At 44.3% G+C, this 19763-nt stretch overlaps 1 protein-coding gene and 1 long non-coding RNA gene across 4 annotated transcripts in view; one reads left to right on the top strand and one right to left on the bottom strand.

Annotated features, from left to right (window-relative positions):
• THSD7B (thrombospondin type 1 domain containing 7B) overlaps positions 1–19763 on the top strand; it is a 733248-nt gene that overhangs the window by 241209 nt on the left and 472276 nt on the right. The window lies entirely within an intron of this gene.
• LOC137525101 (uncharacterized) lies at positions 399–931 on the bottom strand. The gene is made up of 2 exons (XR_011022863.1): positions 684–931; positions 399–442 (listed from the first exon to the last, which is right to left on the bottom strand). It is a non-coding gene; the product is annotated as an uncharacterized lncRNA (long non-coding RNA).

The following is a 19763-nucleotide window of genomic DNA, read 5'->3' as shown; positions in this document are numbered from 1 at the left end:
ACTGACGAGGATCTTGTAGAGCGACTGACTTTAGACCTTGTCTTGTAAGAAGAAGTTTGGCTTTCTGACATGATGCTGCTGTGAAGGATCTTGACTGTGTAGAGACTGCTGCGTACTGATATGCACGTAGCTGCGTGGTAGTATAACTGTCTCTGTAGTCAGTATCTTATTTTCCACTCACTGGGTAGCAGCGTTTCACTGGCTGAGAAGCTAGCCGGTCTGGTTCCACTCGCGGGTAGCAGCCGTTTCACTGGCTGGGAAGCTAGCCGGTCTGGTTCCACTCGCGGGTAGCAGCCGTTTCACTGTCCTGTCCTCACTACCACGTGTACCCCTGGGGCGTGTATGGAGCTTAGCAGGCAGATAAACACCCTCCTACTACTCAATAAATTGAGACCAGGTAATGATCTGTAGCTTTAATGAGCTGAAGTAAGTTGGTGTGAAACTGTGAACAAATAACAGAAATGATGCAATAAGTACATGAACTGCATATAAACATATCACATATCAGCATACAGTAGATAGACTAGTGCACACAGCAACATGGCTGCATGGATAGCTGACTAGGCCTCACTATACAGTTGAACTACTAACTAGCTGCCTACACAGAAATAACACACAATACATGTCTACAGCTAGTACTAGTCATGCAGATTCATAGAAAACAGTAAGAAAGAATGCCTTACCGGCTATGCAGCCTTTAGTGGAAGCACGGAGAAGATTCCTCAGCAGAGAGCATGTGAAAATGGCAGCTTCTAGAAGGCTACTCCCTTCTTGTCTGGTGCATGAGGTCACAGAGGAGGAGGAGTAACAGAAAGGCTGAACTTAACTGAGAACAATGTAATGCAGTGGTCAATAGGTGGCGCTGTCCTACCTCATTCTAACACAGGATAAATCCTGTATGGATTAGCACCCATTTTAATGAAAGATGTCTGCAAGACATGACAGATACAGCAAATCTAGTGGGGCAATTATGCAGAGCAGGATTATATGAAAAAAGCAGGTAAAAAACGAGACTTCAGAGTCTCTTTAAGCAGTCCTTCTGCTATCTATATAAAATTTCCTGCCGTTCTTTGCAGCCGCCTATAACGCGTGTATGTCTGCTGGAATGATGCTTTGTTCAGTGCAGCGATGGAATGGCAGTCTGCCCGGTTTAAACAGCCTATTTGGCTTTGGATTGGCCCGGTGAATAGTTTCAGTTTGTGATTAGCTACAGGAGGTGCACTAATGTAACATTCTATAATGATGTCTCATTCCTCTTGGTCGGGTCGGTTAATAGATAAATGGTCCATGTTGCTGTGAGCTGGCTGACACTATTGTCTGTGTTGCCTGTATTGCTGTATACAAAGTTGAAAACAGGCCTGTGGAACCTTCAAGGCACAAGGAAAACAGAGAAATGCACCCTGTGTGTTTTTAGAAAGAAGAGCCTCTCTAGTTCCCCTTCGTCTTCAATTAATCACAAGTGTAATTTGATCTCTCAGCTGTGCCAGCACAGAAATTCTGCAGTCCTCTGCAGACACAGCTAATATGTAAACACAGGATGTTAACCCTTTGCCTGCTTCCATGAAAGCAGGAAGTAGACAAACCTCAGTTTAATGGCAGGAGTTCTGTAAGATGTAACAAAGAAATGATTTTTCTTTAAAAATTATTATGCTGTTGCTTATCTTTTAGAGCAGAAAGGAAGTTCTGAGTTCAGGTCCACTTTAAAGGATAAGACGTGATAAAGATTTTAGAGTATTACAGATTGAGTTCTTAGTGCATTACATTACTAGATATATTTGGAGAATGCAGGATTTAAGGACAGCCCGGATCTATTAAAAAAAATAAACCTTATTTTTTTTAACCAACCTCCACTTTGTTCTAGGTGAAGGATGCAAACTTTTACCACTTAATACTAAAAAACACTGGCGAAGGCGCCCTTGATGATATGATACTGCTAGATGCTGTATATATGAGAAGCATAATTTCTTACCTTCTCAGAAGGACAAACCATTAATTAATGGAAATAGTGATGTTTATTCATGCGTGGGAGACAACGCGTTTCACGGGTCTTGGCCCGCTTTCTCAGGTTAATACAAGTGACTGTAGAACAGTGGCGGCCTTAGAGTATGTGGGGCCTTGGGCAATTGTCATATGCGGGGCCTAGAAACACAGATAGGCTGTGGATACACACATACATGCTGTATGTGTGCGAGCGTACACGCACGCACGCACACACACACAAACACACGCAGATACGCTGTGTAAACATGCACACACTGTGGAAACACACACACAAACTCTGTATAGAATAGATAGATAAGTGCCCGCAGTATAGGTTAGATAGGTGCCTCCAGTATAGGCTAGACAGATAGGTGCCCCTAGTATAAGCTAGATAGGGTAGGTGCCTCCAGTGTAGGTTAACTAGGTAGGTTCCCCCAGTATAGGTTACATAGGTTGGTGCCTCCAGTGCATGTTAGATAGGTAGGTGCCTCCAGTATAGGCACCTAAACTGGAGGCACCTACGGGGGGAACCTACCTAGGTTAGATAGGTAGTTCCCCTCAGTATAGGTTAGATAGGTAAGTTCCCCCGGTATAGGTTAGATAGGTAGGTGCCTCCAGTGTAGGTTAGATAGGTAGGTTCCCCCAGTATAGGTTAGGTAGGTGCCTCCAGTGTAGGTTAGATAGGTAGGTGTCCGCAGTATAGGCTAGATAGGTAGGTTCCCCCAGTGTAGGTTAGATAGGTAGGTGCCTCCAGTATAGGTTAGATAGGTAGGTCCCCACAATTTAGGTTAGATAGGTAGGTGTATCCAGTATAGGTTAGATATGTAGGTGCCTCCAGTATAGGTTAGATAGGTAGGTTCCTTCAGTATAGGTTAGATAGGTAGGTGCCTCCAGTATAGGTTAGATAGGCAGGTTCCCCCAGTATAGGTTACATAGGTAGGTGCCTCCAGTGTATGTTAGATAGGTAGGTTCCCCGCAGCGGCAGGGGGAGCGGGCATAGCAGTTGAAACTCACCTTCCTTCTGCCGATCCACCGCAGCCTCCATCTCCTTCCTGTCCCGGCATCTGTCGCATTGGTACCAGCGCCTCCTGTGATGACATGCGATCACAACATCACAGGGGTACTGCTACCAACGGGACAGATGTCAGGGGAGTAAAGAGATAGAGGCTGCGGGGGATCAGCGGAAGGAATGTGAATTGTAACTACCATGCCTGCTCTCCCGCTGCAGAGGGTGTGGGGCCTTCTGGGGCACTTGCACCCCCAAAGGCTGTCTCTATTGTAGAAATAGAATTTGGTCACGAACTTGAGTTCGTTTTTCTGATTGATTTTGTAAAGAATTGATGGGAAAATTGATCAGGAAAAGGATTGGAAATTAGATCAGACCTGTCCGAAACAATCGGTTTACCTGACGTAAATTGCATGGTGTGCACAAGGCATGCAATACAGCAGATAGAAGGGTGGAGTATATGGAAGAAAGGTTCACTGCTCTACTGCAATTGTAAGAGACACTGCTGGACCCTTGGCTGTCTGGCCCAGTAGGTAAACTCGGTAAGAAGGGAAGGTCTGCAATGAGTGAAATCATATGACGAAGAGAGGCTCCCTAGCTACGCCACTGCTCCCTTCGCCATATGATTTCACTCATTGGGCACTGTTATTGGCCTGAGGAAGCGGGTTCAGACTCACAAAACGCGTTGCCTGTGCGAAATAAAAAAATACTTTGTATACTTACAGAGATTTCATCATTGAGGTAAGCTACCTCATGTTATTTATCATTTTTAAGCAGTTTGTAGACACTTTTATTACACTCAGGGTGCCTCTTTCTCCCATTTATGCTTAGTATACCCCCGTATTCCTGTGATCTGAGGGGTGGAAACAGACCACCGGTGCTTTCCACCTCGGTGGACTCCTGTTTCTCTTTTTTCTAGGAGAGCGACTACATCCAGGTTCTGGTTTATTGTCTCCACCTGCTTCCTGTGGTTGGTTGCCTCTTGCAACCCTCCTTTGTGAGTAGCATTCTTATCATTTATCTTTACTCTTTACCTCATACATATTGCACTACTGGGCTCCCGGTTTTGTGTCTTCTGTATCTTTACTTTAGGGTGCAGAGCCACCCCGACTCCAATTTCTATAATCTTCAAAAGATGCTCAATGTTTATTTAGGACATATCCTTAAAACAGTAAAAAGTACATAGCTGACATATTTCGGGCTAGTCTGCCTTTAATCTTAGCTATGATTAGGGCAGACAAGCCCGAAATATGTCAGCTATGTACTTTTTACTGTTTTAAGGCTATGTCCTAAATAAACATTGAGCATCTTACACCTGTATGCACAACTTATGAGTTACTCCTGTCCATGTTTTTGCCTGAGGAAGCGGGCTTGGGAACCATGAAAAGCATTGCATATTGTTTTTGGAGTATTAATTAAATTTGTCTAAACCATACATAGTGGTTGCGTTTGGTTGTTGGAGAGGGAGGTCCACCCTTGCCCCCCATATTTTATGTGTTTTTAAAATTAATATTGAGCATCTTTTGAAGAGACATCATTGCGGACCTTCCCTTCTTACTGAGATAGAAGGATGGGATGGAGGCGCCTAAAATATACGCGTGTTAAAACTTTGTGTAAACGAGAGGCAAGCGCTTACTACTTCGGACGATACAGACACCAGTTCAACTGGAAAAAATATGTATTTAAAAAAAAAGGACAACGGGTTTTGCGGGTCATGGCTCACTTCCTTGCGGGTCATGGCCCACTGCCTTAGCAGCATTAGGAGTAGAGTGTAGGCACCTCATAAAATACAGCAGTCTTTAGGCTAGCAGAAAAACTGCTGATAAGCAACCCTGGCGTTTACACATTAACAGTCACTTTTACAAACCTGCGACAAACCTGATTGTTGCTTTAATAATATAAATGGCATCCACTTTGAAAGGTAAAATCATTTTATTGGCCCCGAGGTTCCATTTTAAATGCATTGAAGGAGAGGCAGAGTCTTGCAGTCAGTGTGACGAAACGGTAATGAAACTGATATATTATCGCAGTTACGGCCCCGCCAGACATAAATTATTAAACCCAAACAGCCTTCAGCCCCTTGGAAATTATATCTGGCAGCTCAGATCCTCCTCCCCTTCCCGAAATATATGACTTGTTGGCATTTTCGGAATCATTTGCTTGGGAAATGCTCAAACATCCCTAAACTGTGGGAATAATTACATCTGTACGACTTGCAAATTACTAGTTCATTTAAACTGCCATCTTTCCCGGGAGAGCGGCCCCTTGGAGGAAGGATATATAACTTTATAACCCAATTCATTATTCCCAGCTGGTAGAAAGCGGTGTGAAAATGATTGCAAATGGCAAGACGCGAACTTTTGGCAGAACATTGATATTAAGCAGCGGAATAATTTAATTTGATCTCATTGGCGCGGTGTATAGCTGGGATAGCACCGTGCGGCTGGGTGTACAGGTAGAGCAAAAGGATTTATTTTTTGGGTGTTTAGATGTAAAGCATGGTACACACTTTTTATTATGATTGCAGTGTTCTCCCCAGAATTGTTTCCAACCGGGTGGCATGACAAAGTAGCCGGGTGGGGCACAACTGGGAGAATGCAGGGCTGGCGCAACTCTGCTTACAGCATAGAAAGAAGATGAAGATATGAGTCGATGTCAGTTGGGTGCTCCCCAAAATTAGCCGGGTGGAGCACCCGGCTAAAAGAGCCTGGGGAGAACACTGGATTGGTCAATCAGTGACCAATTTTACCACCTTGTATAGTGTAAGGGTTTACCTACACCACAGTTGCCCACACTTTTTCGGCTTGTGAGCTACTTTAAAAATTAGCAAGTCAAAATGATCTACCTATGTACAATTTTAGGAGCACACTTGTATATACAGAATGGGAAATGTGGGTTGGGATCTACCATGAAGTCTGTTGTCATCTACCGGGAGATTGCAATCTACCCAATATGCACCTCTGAACTACACAATCTGCTCATAGTATTCAATATCTGTTGACCCTCATACTGCATGAAGGTGGTAAAATTGGGCAACTTTTGCTGGTCAGAATTGGACGTGTGTATGCACCCGAAGGCCTGTGACACACTATCAATTATGATTGGCCAATTGTTGACCAATTTACCCACCTCCATGTAGTATGAGAGCTTATCTTCAAAATATTTTCATAGTATTCAAAATCTGTTGACCCTCATACTACATAGAGGTAATAAAATTGGCAAGTGGTTGGCCTATCAAAATTGAAAGTGTGAATTAAGGCTAAAGCCCGGTACAAACTTTCAATAATGACTGGCCAATCACTGACCAACTGAGTCCGTTTTAAGCCTGGTACACACTTTCACTTATGATTGGCCAATCACTGACAAATGTTATGACCTTCCATGTAGTATGAGGGTTAACTTACACCAGGGGTGCCCACACTTTTTCGGCTCGCGAGCTACTTTAAAATTTGCAGAGTCCAAGAGACCTACCAACATTTAGGTAGTTAGGTATAGGGGCCTTCAGTATAGAGAGCTAGGTATATGGGCCTTCCGTATAGATAGCCTCAGATGATATAGTTAGGTATAGGGGCCTTCAGTATTGATATGTTAGCTAGGGGTAGGGGCCTTCAGTATAGGTAGCCAGATATAGTATCGTTAGTTGTAGGTGCCTTCAGTATAGATAGCTAGGTGTAGGGGCCTTCAGTATAGATAGCCAGATATAGTATCGTTAGGTGTAGGTGCCTTCAGTAAAGATAGCTAGGTGTAGGGGTCTTCAGTATAGATAGCTAGGTGTAGGGGCCTTCAGCATAGATAGCTAGGTGTAGGGGCCTTCAGTATAGATAGCTAGGTGTAGGGGCCTTCAGTATAGATAGCCAGATATAGTATCGTTAGGTGTCGGTGCCTTCAGTATAGATAGCTAGGTGTAGGGGCCTTCAGCATAGATAGCTAGGTGTAGGGGCCTTCAGTATAGGTAGCCAGGTATAGTATCCTTAGGTGTAGGTGCCTTCAGTATAGATAGCTAGGTGTAGGGGCCTTCAGCATAGATAGCTAGGTGTAGGGGCCTTCAGTATAGGTAGCCAGGTATAGTATCGTTAGGTGTAGGTGCCTTCAGTATAGATAGCTAGGTGTAGGGGCCTTCAGCATAGAGAGCTAGGTGTAGGGGCCTTCAGTATAGGTAGCCAGGTATAGTATCGTTAGGTGTAGGTGCCTTCAGTATAGATAGCTAGGTGTAGGGGCCTTCAGCATAGAGAGCTAGGTGTAGGGGCCTTCAGTATAGGTAGCCAGGTATAGTATCGTTAGGTGTAGGTGCCTTCAGTATAGATAGCTAGGTGTAGGGGCCTTCAGCATAGATAGCTAGGTGTAGGGGCCTTCAGTATAGGTAGCCAGGTATAGTATTGTTAGGTGTAGGTGCCTTCAGTATAGATAGCTAGGTGTAGGTTCCTGGGCCACTTACCTGCCTCCAGTTCCAACGGCGGTGTCTGGGGCTCATCCTGGTCTCCCCTCCTTCAGCCTACAGCGAGCGGCTGAGGGAATGTTCCGGTTTGCGAAGGGGGCGGCGGGCAGTGTGTGTGGATGCATTTTGTCTGGTGCCGCCCCCTGCCATGACGCTGCGGCTTACTCCTCTTTAGCTGCATTGCCTCTCCCGATTGGCCGGCAGCAGAATCTGATGAGAAGCGTTATACAGCTGCCGGCAGCAGAATCTGATGAGAAGCAATAATATGGCCGCAATCTACCGGTAGATCACGGTCGACCTATTGGGCAGGCCTGACCTACAGAATCTGCTCATAGTATTCAATATCTTTTTATGCTCATACTACATGAAGGTGGAAAAATTGGCCAGTGATTTGCCAATCATAATTGAAAGTGTGCACCAGGCTTAAGACTAGAAAAATGTAGCCTGCTCTTGTGAATCTACGTATGGGTGCCCAGTAACGGTACAATTTTTCACTAAATGTGATCTTTTGATGCGATTTGATTGATCATAAGAAATCTGAAGGCAATTATTGAATGTTCACATTTACTGAACAATTATTTCTTCAAATGTGATCATATTTTCCAACTTTCGGATCGATTTTATCCTATAAAGCAGTTGATCAAAGAATCGATCACTATGGATTGTTTTCATAAACGGCAAATTTTCTACACAATTCGATCGTAAAAAACGTTTCGAAAGATTGCATTTGGTGAATTTTTTTTTTAAATATCTGTTCAATTTAAGAATTGCAATCAATTTTTTCTGACTGATTGTAACATTTCAAAAATGTACCACACACACGTTAAATTTTTTCCTCAATTATGATAAATATGATTGGAAACTCAGAGAAAATTGCTAGGGTGTGTGTATTAATAAATTGACAATCCAACACACACCATACGATCTTTAGTAGAAATTGAAGAGAAATATCTGGCATTCCGGATCGATTTAAATAGAAAAAAACGGGAAATCCAATCGGAGTTTTCAGTAGAATGAAAAAAAAATCTTTCGATTTTTTTGACAGATACGATCGTTTTTATCGAATTACTGTAAAATCGGATCATTTTATTGTATTGTGTGTGGCCACCTTAAGAATGATCAGAATTAAACTTTCTGATCTGATCAAATCGTTTTGTTAAAAACATTAAATGTCTGCCTTAAAGGATTACAGGAGATATTTTCAGGTATTTGTATGTTAAATTGCATGAATGCTTTGCAATGAATACACAGGAGGATACAGTGTTATTTTCTAAGTTTGCTTGGGGCTCAGCCAGGCCCGGATTTACATCACAGGAGCCTATAGGCACAGATGTCCTGGCAGCTTAGACTTCACCCTCTATGAACCTACAATTCTCTCCGAAGTGCACTTCAAGTATACTGGCTGGCCCAGCTGTCACTTCTTCATTACTTCACTTGCCCGTCATAGGTAGCCGCAGACGGTGCCCCAGTTAGTATTAGGTAGCCAGATGTACCCTCAATATTAAGTAGCTAGAGGTGCCCCCAAGTATTAGGTAGCTAGAGGTGCACCTGAATGAAGGGAGATCTTGTCAGTGGAATACCAAGAGCAGGGGGGAGTAAGCTCTCATTTACTGGGAGGGAGGAGGTGCCCCAAGATGTGATGTGTGGAATGGATAATGCAAGCTGTATAAAACATACATAAATAGGCTTATGGCGATTTGCAAGCAGGGAGCAGCTCTATACATCATAGTCATAGAGGCGCTCCCTGCTTGCAAATCGCTAGTATTGAGACACTTTTGTTATTTGATCTGAGGAAGCGGACTGCGATCTGCGAAACGCGTTATCATTCAAGTGTCTGGTTTCTATTAATAATGTTATTACTTTTTTTGAGCCGCCCCCTTCGTTTAGAGGTAAGCCTATTTATGTATGTTTTATCCAGCTTACATTATCCCTTCCACACATCACATCTTGGGGCGCCTCCTCCCTCCCAGTAATATCCCCCACTAACCCCCTCTGCTCAGGGTGTTGGCAATGTATGTTGGTTCCTTGGAACCCTTACACCCCTTTTTCTTTTCCTGGAGAGCAACCTACATTGATGAAGACCAAAGAACCCGAGTGAGGACGGGCTTTCCTCACCAGCCGTTACACTGTGGTTGCTGGTCTTGCAAACTATCCTTGTGAGTATTCTGCACATACTGTTGTTGAGTGTCCCATACCCTCATTGTGCTACACTATAAGCACAATGGTGTCCCTGTCTCATTTTTTTGTCTCCTTTGGAAGGTCCTCAGACTCCATTGGTACCATACCCTCAACCTCTCATTTACACTCTCATAAGGGCTCTGCATAGGTAAGGTGGGAGGGAGGCACTAGGGGCAGGGAGAGTGAGCCACCTTTCCATCATCAGGCGCCTGTAGGCACGTGCCTACAGTGGTTTATGGTAAATCCGGCCCTGGGCTCAGCTAAAACAGGCATTAACCTTGATTTGTCACTTAAAGAGACTCTGAAGTGTGTCTAAAACATGTTCTTGCTGTAAAGCACCTTAGAAAGTGCTAAACCGCTGCATCCCCGCGACAAAACGAGGGGTTTATACCCCTCAAATCCCCTCTTGGTCATGGATTTTGCTGCCCGGGGAGGCAGAGCTTTGAGTTGCAGCTCTGCCTCCATGCGCGTCAATCGCTGCGTGGATCTCCGCCTCTCCCCGCCCCTCTCTGTGAAGGCAGATTGAGAGGGGCGGAGAGAGGCGGCGCTCAGCGGGGATTGACGCGCTAAGAGGCAGAGCTACAGCTCTAAGCTCCTAAGCTCTGCCTCATCAGGAAGCGCTCCCCCGAGTTTGTAGAGGGGATTTGGGGGTATAAACCCCTCGTTTTGTCGCGGGGATGTGGCGGTTTAGAACTATGTAAGGTGCTTTACAATAAGAACATGCTTTTAGACTCGCTTCAGTCTCTCTTTAACCCTCCTGGCGGTTTATCAAAATCCGCCAGGGGGCAGCAAAGCCATTTTTTTTTTCATGTAGCGAGACAAGGTCTCGCTACATGACATCCCCCCAAAGAACGGCATCTCCTGGAGGGCTTCCCCCGTCGCCATGGCGACGGGCGGGATGACGTCATCGTCGTCGTTACGTCAAAGGGGACTCCGATCCACCCCACAGCGCGGCCTGGCACTGATTGGCCAGGCAGCGCACGGGGTCTGGGGGGGGGGCGGCCTCGTCGCGACGAATAGCGGCGGATCGGCGGGTAGCGGCGGCGATCGCATTGCACACGCAGCTAGCAAAGTGCTAGCTGCGTGCAGCAAAAAAAAATTTATGCAAATCGGCCCAGCGGGGCCTGAGCGGTGCCTTCCGGCGGCATAGCCCGTGCTCAGCTCGGGCTTACCGCCAGGAAGATTAAAGGAAATCTGAAGTGAAAATAAACTTATGATATAATGAATTGTATGTGTAGTACAGCTAAGAAATAGAACATTAGTAGCAAAGATGAGTCTCATATTGTTTCCAGTACAGGAAAAGCTACGAATCTTCAGTTATTTATGCAAAAGAGCTTCTCTGAGCTCTCCGACTAATTTAGTCAGAGAGCAGTGCTGTTTTCTGAAGCACTTATCTCACTGTTTCTTGTTTGTTTAAGGTTATTCTGCCAGGTAGTTCAAAGGGTCATTAGCTCTTCTCTGTTTCATCATTTAAAATACAGAGTGTAATTTGTAAACTGCAAATATTAGAGAATAATGCAATGTTATAGAAAAACAGCTATATGACTTAAACTAAAAATATGAGACTCTTCTCTTTGCTACTAATCTTTTATTAATTATCTGTACTCCACATACAATTCATTATATCATACGGTTTTTGTTTTTTTTGCTTCAGTGTCAGTTTAAAACTAGACATTTATTTTTTCCTCTCCTTTTAATTATAGAGCTTTGTTTTACATCCATTTTTTACATTTTGTTGGAAGGAAGTGGGGGACAGTTAAACGCCACGGAACTGCTATCATCTAATGCGTAATTATTCGCGGCGCACTGATGGCGGTGCGCGTGTATCTATTACTAATAACTCACCACAGCTCTTGTCTAAGTTTCAGAAGCTTCTGGAAACTCTTTCTTAAGTCCTTTGACAGTTCCGTTCCTTTGTTTGAGGCGGAGGCAGCGCTGCGTTCTTCTGTATTGTGATAATACGCTGTGATAACAGCCTGCCAAATGATATTAATTAGAGGGATTTTTTTTACAGGCCCTCCGGAAGCTAGATCTGTTATTATGTAATTGTTACATAGAAATAATCCTTTAATAGTTTTGTAGGAACTCTCGCCAGACCTAGTTCTGAACAATGATGTGTCTTTAAAGCCGACAATACTTTATTTTTATTTCTTTTGGAAGGGGGGGAGAAGAGACAAAATCTAGATATTTCATTGGTAAACCAAGAAATTCTTAAAGGGAACTAAGCAGCTCCTGGCTTCAAATAGCTGCAAGGGCTGCCATTGTTCAGAAGCTCAACCCCCTGCTATTTTACAACTGGCATTATCCAGGCTAGGTGTGAAATTTTTCAACTGTAACTGATGTTTTCTGTTTGAAGTACAATGGGGGTTTGTTTGTAGTCAATTAAGTCTAATGAGGTCACGGTCAGCCACAGCGCCAGGGATTATGTTGTCATCAAAATACTTAAATCCACCTCCAGAGGCCCCTCTTGTGATCAGGGTGCTATTGTAGAGCTCCAGGCAACCCCATAAACAGAAAGAAGAAGGGTGCTCTCAGTGGATAGTAAAACAGGCAAAACATTTATTGGATATAATGGTAAAAAATATAACGATATGTCACTCACATCAGGAGGGTCCCACATCAGTTAGGACCCTCTCCGGCTAGTTCGCTTCTCACCCAGTGGTACTCAGCAACATAAATCGATCATATATGCATAGCCCGCTCTCGTCCCGACTAGTTTCGGCCTCTCGCCGTCATCCCGAGAGGCCGAAACTTGTCGGGACGAGAGCGGGCTATGCATATATGATCGATTTATGTTGCTGAGTACCACTGGGTGGGAAGCGAACTAGCTAGAGAGGGTCCTAACTGATGTGGGACCCTCCTGATGTGAGTGACATATCGTTATATTTTTTACCATTATATCCAATACATTTTTTGCCTGTTTTACTATCCACTGAGAGCACCCTTCTTCTTTCTGTTTATGGGGTTGCCTGGAGCTCTACAATAGCACCCTGATCACAAGAGGGGCCTCTGGAGGTGGATTAAAGTATTTTGATGACAACATAATCCCTGGCGCTGTGGCTGACCGTGACATTGTATCTGTGGAGGAGAGAGGGTCCTACCCTCACCACGGCTGCAAAGGTTGTTGAACATCAAGCAAAAGGAAGAGGATTTCTGGTATATCCTTGTGGGGCGCCTCTGTATACGATACATTCAAGTCTAATGAGGTGATTTCTTATCTACCTTCCACCATCTCCTGCTCAGGGACAAAGTGGCTTTTTTAACCCTTAGATGTAAAAAAATGAGGTAAAATAAAAGTTTTTTTTTATAATAAACCACATTTTTAGAATGTATTTTTAATTTGCTATAGAGCTGCCCTGGGTGTTAAAAATTATACTCGGTTCACTAAAGGAAGCCAGACACAAGTTAGAGGAGAACTGTAGCGAGAGGTATATGGAGGCTGCCATATTTATTTATTTTTAAGCAATACCAGTTGCCCGGCAGCCCTGCTGATCTACAGTGGGTTGCAAAAGTATTCGGCCCCCTTGAAGTTTTCCACATTTTGTCACATTACTGCCACAAACATGCATCAATTTTATTGGAATTTCACGTGAAAGACCAATACAAAGTGGTGTACACGTGAGAAGTGGATCGAAAACCATACATCATTCCAAACATGTTTTACAAATCAATAACTGCAAAGTGGGGTGTGCGTAATTATTCAGCCCCCTGAGTCAATACTTTGTAGAACCACCTTTTGCTGCAATTGCAGCTGCCAGTCTTTTAGGGTATGTCTCTACCAGCTTTGCACATCTAGAGACTGAAATCCTTGCCCATTCTTCTTTGCAAAACAGCTCCAGCTCAGTCAGATTAGATGGACAGCGTTTGAGAAACAGCAGTTTTCAGATATTGCCACAGATTCTCGACTGGATTTAGATTTGGACTTTGACTGGGCCATTCTAACACTTAGATATGTTTTGTTTCAAAACAATTCCATTGTTGCCCTGGCTTTATGTTTAGCTTCATTGTCCTGCTGGAAGGTGAACCTCCGCCCCAGTCTCAAGTCGTTTGCAGTCTCCAAGAGGTTTTCTTCCAAGTTTGCCCTGTATTTGGCTCCATCCATCTTCCCATCAACTCTGACCAGCTTCCCTGTCCCTGCTGAAGAGAAGCACCCCCAGAGCATAATGCTGCCACCACCATATTTGACAGTGGGGATGGTGTGTTCAGAGTAATGTGCGTTGTTAGGTTTCTGCCACACATAGCATTTTGCATTTTGGCCAAAAAGTTCCAATTTGGTCTCATCTGACTAGAGCACCTTCTTCCACATGGTTGCTGTGTCCCCCACATGGCTTGTGGCAAACTGCAAACGGGACTTCTTATGCTTTCTGTTAACAATGCCTTTCTTCTTGCCACTCTTTCATAAAGGCCAACTTTGTACAGTGCATGACTAATAGTTGTCCTATGGACAGAGTCTCCCACCTGAGCTGTAGATCTCTGCAGCTCGTCCAGAGTCACCATGGGCCTCTTGACTGCATTTCTGATCAGCGCTCTCCTTGTTCGGCCTGTGAGTTTAGGTGGATGGCCTTGTCTTGGTAGGTTTACAGTTGTGCCATACTCCTTCCATTTCTGAATGATCGCTTGAACAGTGCTTCTTAGGATGTTCAAGGCTTTGGAAATCTTTTTGTAGCCTAAGCCTGCTTTAAATTTCTCAATAACTTGATCCTGACCTGTCTTGGACCTGTCTTGTGTGTTCTTTGGACTTCACAGTGTTGTTGCTCCCAATATTCTCTTAGACAACCTCTGAGGCCCTCACAGAGCAGCTGTATTTGTACTGACATTAGATTACACACAGGTGCACTCTATTTAGTCATTAGCACTCATCAGGCAATGTCTATAGGCAAGTGACTGCACTTAGATCAAAGGGGGCCGAATAATTATGCACACACCACTTTGCAGTTATTTATTTGTAAAAAATGTTTGTAATCATGTATGATTTTTGCTCCACTTCTCATGTGTACACCACTTTGTATTGGTCTTTCATGTGGAATTCCAATAAAATTGATTCATGTTTGTGGCAGTAATATGACAAAATGTGGAAAACTTCAAGGGGGCCGAATACTTTTGCAACCCACTGTATTTGGCTGAAGTAGTGGCTGAATCACACCAGAAACAAGCTTGCAGCTAATCTTGTCACATCTGTCAAAATTGTCTGAAAAACCTGATCTGCTGCATGCTTGTTCAGGGTCTATGGCTGAAAGTATTAGAGGCAGAGGGTCAGCAGGATAGCCATGTCACTGGTATAGCGTAAATGGAAATAAATATGGCAGCCTCCATACACCTCTCTCTACAGTTCTCCTTTAATATAAAAGATTTAAGGTGGCCAGTAGCCATACATCTAGCGGTGATGGGCAGAATCGACCAAGAGACAAATCTCTTTCTTATCAAATCTGATAAGGAGAGAGCTCTGTTGGCTGCCCACACACCACAGGCCGATTCCTGATCAATTTCAGCATGAAATCTCTCGGGAATCGGCCGAGTCCGCTGCATGCGCTGTCTCGCTGCTTTGCCCTAGTGTATAAATGTACGTGTGCTGTGTACATGTGTGCGTTTATATATTACCTGTCCTGTGTCGCGGTGCCCGTCTGTCTTCTGAATCCACCTCTCTTCCGCAGCCGCATACACCCTACCGGCCCGAAATCGGTCACATTGGGCATGCACTTGGCGGCACTGATTTTCTTCCGATTATAATAATCGAATTTGATGGACAATCGGCTGCCAAGTCGCCTGATGTATGGCCACCTTTAGGCATTGTAACTGATGAGCTTTCCCAGCAAAACCAAAGACAGTTTTAATATCTACCTAGCACATAACCAGGGATGGGCTAATGAGTAATCACTAGTGGTTACTTGTGATTCAAATGAGCCTTAATTGTCACAGCTGAGCGGCTGGATTACAAGGGGTTAAATACTCATAATTCTGCCGTCCGCTCTGCGTTCCAAACAGCTTGCACGCATCCTATTGGTCGTGTTGGAAGCCTCGCTACGACACACTTCCTCCTTCAAGCCGGAAGGAGGAAGTGCGCCGTGGTTAGGCTTTCAACACGACCAATAGGACGCGTGCAAGCTGTTTGGAACGCAGATCGGACGGAGGAATTATGGGTAACTGACCCCTTGTAATCCAGCTGCGACAATTAAAGAAAACCCGAGGTGGAACTTCGGGGGCAGATCGGGCACAGAGCCATGTTCTCTGCCTAATGACATAGCTCTGTGTCCCCCAACCACCGCTCTTTGCCCCCCCTTCCCCCACCGCCGCGCTATAGCCCCCCCCGAGTTTAGCGACAAGATTTGTCACTAACTCGGAGGTAAACAGAGCGGAGAGGAATTCCCTGTTTAAAACGCCTGCCAGGGGCATACTTACAGGGTTTCCTGAGCTGCCATTGGGCAGCTCTCTCCCCTGGCCGCGCCTCCTTCCACTTCCCCACCTCCCTGCACGCTATGAGAGACAACACAGTCTCAGCGCAGCGTCATGCCCCGGGGGTCACGCTCAGCCCTGCTGGATCAGGTAGAATACTTGTTTTTGTTTTTTGAGCCCACCTTGGGCTGTCTTTAACTCGCATACAAATTTATTAGGAAACTAACACTATGCTTCTTGAAGCCCTTGTCTGGTCTGAACTATAGAAAGAAACATCCCCTCTGCTCCAATGGGCTTCCACATCATAAAAACCTCAGTTATGTGCAGGAATGGGCTATTGAGTAATCCTGAGTGCTTACTTGTGATTCAAATGACCCTTAAAGGAAACACGAGGTGAAAATAAACTGATGAGATAATTGTATTTATCCTCTATCCACTTTCTCCTAAAAAGGACAGTTTGATTTTGTATTTAAATAGAGTCTGAAGCCAAAATAAATACTTCTTTTTACTGGCTATTTATGTTAAGCAATATGAGCAGAGGTGAAATGCTGCATTCCCGCGGCAGAACAAGGTCTTTATACCCCCCAAATCCCCGGGGCAAAAATGCAGGGATCGCTTCCTGGTAGAGTCAGAGCTTTGCGCTGTAGCTCTGCCCTTTACTGGAGTCAATCTCCACCGATCGCCGCCTCTCCCCGCCCCTCTCAATCTTCTTTCTTTCAAAGGTTGGTCACTGTGGGGATACCACGGTCAGGTGACAAGGACAAGGAGAGATCAGGAGCCAAATGGTGCAGTATTGTGCAGTATTGTGGGGTATTAGCCGTTAGATTGTAGTACAAGAGTATTTATACTCACAAAGGTGGGTTGCAGTCCCTGTATATCACCAATGGGAAAATAACCGTCCCCGCTCGGTATTCCAGGTCCTACAGGAACTGAATGGTCGCACTCCTGGTTGGTCCTTCTTGGTTGTAGATAGCACCACACCAATGTATAGTACTGGGGGGTGGAGGCACCTAAAAATAGGTAATGTAATGAAACCAAAAATATATGGTGGAGCAGTAAAGAGACCCTCCCTCCACCATATATTTTTTGTTTCATTACATTATTTATTTTTGGGCGCCTCCACCCCTAGTACTATTCAATGATGACAAATTCACATAAGATGAATTGTTTATTAGTACAAAGCCCAGGCAATGCATTTCGTGGGAACTTGCCCACTTCCTCAGGCCAAATAAAGTGCCGCTGATCACTGATAGCCGCATTCAGGGCGGGGGGGGGGGACCCCCGAATGTGCCTATCAGTGATCAGAGGCATTTTATTTGGCCTGAGGAAGTGGGTGAGTTCACACGAAACGCGTTGCCTGTGCTTTGTACTAATAAACAAATCATCTTATGTGAATTTGTCATCATTGAGGTAAGTCTTCTCATTTTCTTCATTTTTATTTGCTTTAGAGTATTTTATTTCCATTGGGTGCCTCTTTCCCCCTATCTGTGTCTTACTCCCCCCCTTAATAATGGAAGTTTCTTACACCTGACCCCAGGTGGGATCCTACCACTCTATGGGTGATCAGGGTGCATGTGATTTTTTTAAGAGAGCGACCACCTCCAGGATCCCTGGTAAACCAGAGTGGAGGTGGGGTTGTGTATGTCCACCTATCTGAAGTGGTTGGTTGCCCCTTGTGCAACCCACCTTTGTGAGTATTTTTGATCTGTCCTTTGATACATACATCAATTATCATGACATACTGCACTATTTGGGCTCCCGTTGTCTCTGTGTTTTTTCTTTTTAGTGTATTACACTTTATCTTCCTCCCCTCTATGGGTTAGTACTCGAAACACCCAGAGTTACAGACTACCCAGCAAGCTCATGGTGAAGCAGAACGCCTAGAAGTCTGTAAGAGGCTAAAAGAGATTTAAAAAAACCTCCTTACTAAAATGTGTTTTAGTAAGGAGGTTTCTTTTTGGTCCTTTTTAGCCCCCTACAGACTCCTAGGAGTTCTGCTTCACCGTGAGCTTGCTGGGCAATCTGTAACTATAAAAACATGAATATTTTTTCTTTTCATAAGGCTCAGAGAAGAGTTGTGACACACTCCAAATGTGTGCTCAAAGGCACTTATTATTCTCTATATCATATATATATATATATATATATATATATATATATATATATATATATATTTCTTTATGTATATTAAGCCGCCTGGGCATGTAAGTTGGTATATGACTCTCTCTGTGGAGCAGCTAATGGGTCCATTAATCTTCCATTTTTTTAATACCATCTGCATGGTTAAGAATATCATCTACCTCCACACAGGACATATATAGTTCTGCATGTAGCTGTTTTTTATGCCTTTTAAGACAACCTTATGCTTTTTTCACTCCCAAATAATCCTTTAAAATCCTATACCTCTTAGCATTATTTTGGGATATGGACCCACAGTTCTAGGGGCAATACATTACTTCCATCCCCTGTGCTATTTGCAATCTACATGCTGCCACTTGGTACTATTATCCAACAATATGGCCTGACATACCACTGCTATGCCGATGACACGCAGCTGTCCTTCAAACCTGGTGGAACAGAACCTACTCCAAAAATAAATTCTTGCTTAGCTGAGCTACAGATGTGGATGAATGACAACTGGTTGAAACAGGATGCTGACAAAACTGAGATCCTTGTTGTCCAAAGCCAGTGCTTGACATCAAGAAAGCTCTATCCTAAATCAACACTAATCAGGATTCTGAATTCAGACATAAACAGCTCCGGCCTCATGTGCAGCCTTGGTGTGCTAATCGATGTGGAATTGAGCTTCAGAAACCAAATCTCGGCTGTGGTCAAATCTTCCTACTGTCATCAGAAGAACATTTAAAAATTACTGTAAACCTCTCATTCCCCCAGAGGATCTTCCAACCCTAGTTTATGCATCCATCACATCATGGCTGGACTACAGCAATGCCCTTCATGCAGGCCTCCTAAACAAGGACCTGCATTGGCCGCCTGCAATTAGTGCAGAATGCTGCTGCCAGATTGCTAACAAACCAGCCTCGCCACTGTTACATTACACCGATCTTTCGCTCACTGCACTGGTTACCTGGAAAATTGAGAATACTCTTCAAGATTGGACTGCTGACATTCAAATCCCTGCACAATTTGGGCCCTGGATACATGAAGGACTGCACCACACCTCTCACAACCACAGATCAGCAGGTTCCAAAAACTTGGTCACTCCCAGAGTGCACCTCAAAACCTTTGGAACCAGAGCTTTCTGTCATGCTACCCCTACCCTTTGGCACTCTCTACCCACCCAGTAAAGACAGCATCTTCCCTGGAGTTATTTAAATCCAGACTGAAAAGCCACTTATTTAGTCTGTCATTTCCGGACTTAGGGAGTTCTTCCTCTGTACCGCAATTAACCAATCAACCAATTATTGGTCTGAGCCATGCTTATGATCTTTGTGTTCTACGGGAGAAAAGCACTTTACAAATGTTATTTGTTGTTGTTGATGTTGTAGTGTTTGTTTTGAACTAGTCACGCTAAAAAAGACAGGATTGGGAGGAGGGGTTCAGGATTAAATACTTACCTGTTCTGATATGTATGTTGCGGTCGTGGCTAGTGTTTTCATATTATTCAACAATGCTTTAGCCACATTAATCTGCATTGCCACAGCCTGCCCCCAGCTCGGCAGCAGCATCCTACTTGGGGCAGGCCCCGGGAAGAACGCAGGCAGAGGTTTCTGAAGAGCTTTAGCAGACTTCAGAAACATAGCCGTGACTGTG

This window comes from Hyperolius riggenbachi, chromosome 7, assembly GCF_040937935.1.
Source record: "Hyperolius riggenbachi isolate aHypRig1 chromosome 7, aHypRig1.pri, whole genome shotgun sequence".
NCBI lineage: Eukaryota > Metazoa > Chordata > Amphibia > Anura > Hyperoliidae > Hyperolius > Hyperolius riggenbachi.
Note: the sequence above shows the minus strand (reverse complement) of the source record. Positions and strands in the feature narration are given on the sequence as shown.